The sequence below is a fragment of the Pundamilia nyererei genome, unplaced genomic scaffold, assembly GCF_000239375.1.
Source record: "Pundamilia nyererei isolate P.nyererei 1_Seehausen unplaced genomic scaffold, PunNye1.0 scaffold00106, whole genome shotgun sequence".
Lineage (NCBI taxonomy): Eukaryota > Metazoa > Chordata > Actinopteri > Cichliformes > Cichlidae > Pundamilia > Pundamilia nyererei.
Genome location: NW_005187507.1, coordinates 1,391,991 through 1,393,689, shown reverse-complemented (window position 1 = coordinate 1,393,689; position 1,699 = coordinate 1,391,991).

Below are 1,699 nucleotides of genomic sequence, written 5' to 3'. Positions count from 1 at the left end.
GTCTTCTGTGCTCATCAGATCAGTCGTGGTCTTGTGTGTCTGAATAGTGTTTTGAACCCCCTGGTTTACCTCCATGTCATGGATATTCCTGCTCAGCTCCAACAGCTGCTTCAGCGGTTTCGTCAGACATTTACTCGTTTGTTTGTGTCAAACTATGTCAGTGTGCCTGTGGCACAAACTGCAAACAGAGCAATATCTTAACAGTAAATAATGACTTTGCATGCAAAAGCAACTAAGGTAAAGACTGCTTTATGTACTACAATGTGCTCCATTCTCTTAATTATCACTCACTTTTTCTGGATAACAGTTTTGGCACAAGTGGTTAGACAAATATATATATATACCTTTGTCTATGTTTTGCTTCCTGTTCTATTGCCTTGTATTCTGTGAATGACTAAAACCTGGTGGAATGCATTTACTCTTTTGGTTTAAAACTCATTCTCCTTATCATGTATGCAAGATGTCATTGTTATTCCTTGTTATTGCTCTGTATTAGCTTCACTAGCTATTAGCATTTAGCTGATGATATTATGGATCTGAAATAAATGTAATTTAATCCTTGAAAATTGCATTATTCAAACCTCTTACAACAACAACTTTCACTTTAATGATAGATCAGGACAGAGCTCTGGCAGATTAGTATAATTTATTTCATATTAGTGCTATTACCGTATTTTTTGCACTTTTTAAGAAACTCAGCCTTCATTCAAGAGTTTTGTCAAAATGAAGGATGAGTCCAGATTGGGATGAGGGAGTTTTTGGTCCTCATCAGATAAGTTGTGGTCTTGTGTGTCTGGTGTTTGGACTCCCCTGGTTTTATTCCTTGTAAAGGATTTCCCTGCTCAGCTCAGGCAGCTGGTCTGGCAGTATTGTCAGATGTTGTATTGTCAGTATTGACTTTGGCTTTCTCAAGCACAGCTGAGTTTAAAGACTGCATCATGTAATTCATTTTATATATCATTCTTTTAACTATTATTCTGGGTTTTATTTTTGTTTTGTTTTTTTAAATAACACTTTTAACAAAAAGGTCTACATACATACTTTTATACACACACTTCACACTCAATCTACCTTCAAGCCTGTAAAGTTTATTGTGTATATTGCTGACACAGAGTTCAGATGTATATTCCATGTATTTTGTAGTGGCAACCTCTGTTTTGTTTTCCTTTTTTTATTGGTCAGTTTAAAATTAAAAACCTTAATTACATTTATTTTAATTATTTTCTTGTTAATCCCATACTGTAAAACTGTCAAATGGAATAAAGTCTGTTCATTCTAATATATGTTCTAAGTATTTCATTCCTTGACAACTCTAATCTCAGAAGTTAATCATATTAATGTTCTGTAGAATGTCACGCCTTTTCCAGATAAGTGTACGTTTGCATGAGATTAATGAAGTCATTTTTAGAAACTTCCATCATGCTTTCAGAGAACTTTTGCTTTCAGATTTAAACCCCAACCAGAGGGAGACTTTAACCTTTTGTTTCAATCATAAGATAAGACAAGACAAGACAAGACAAGACTTTATTGATCCCACAACGGGGAAATTTTTGCGTCACCTCAGCTCAGGTACAGATATCAGAAGGAAATACAAAAATACAAATAAGTACAATCAATGAAAAAAGTAAGATAATACACTATATACAATGGTAGCATACACAGTATGTGATTATGGATATGGTTGGAAATATGGAAGACA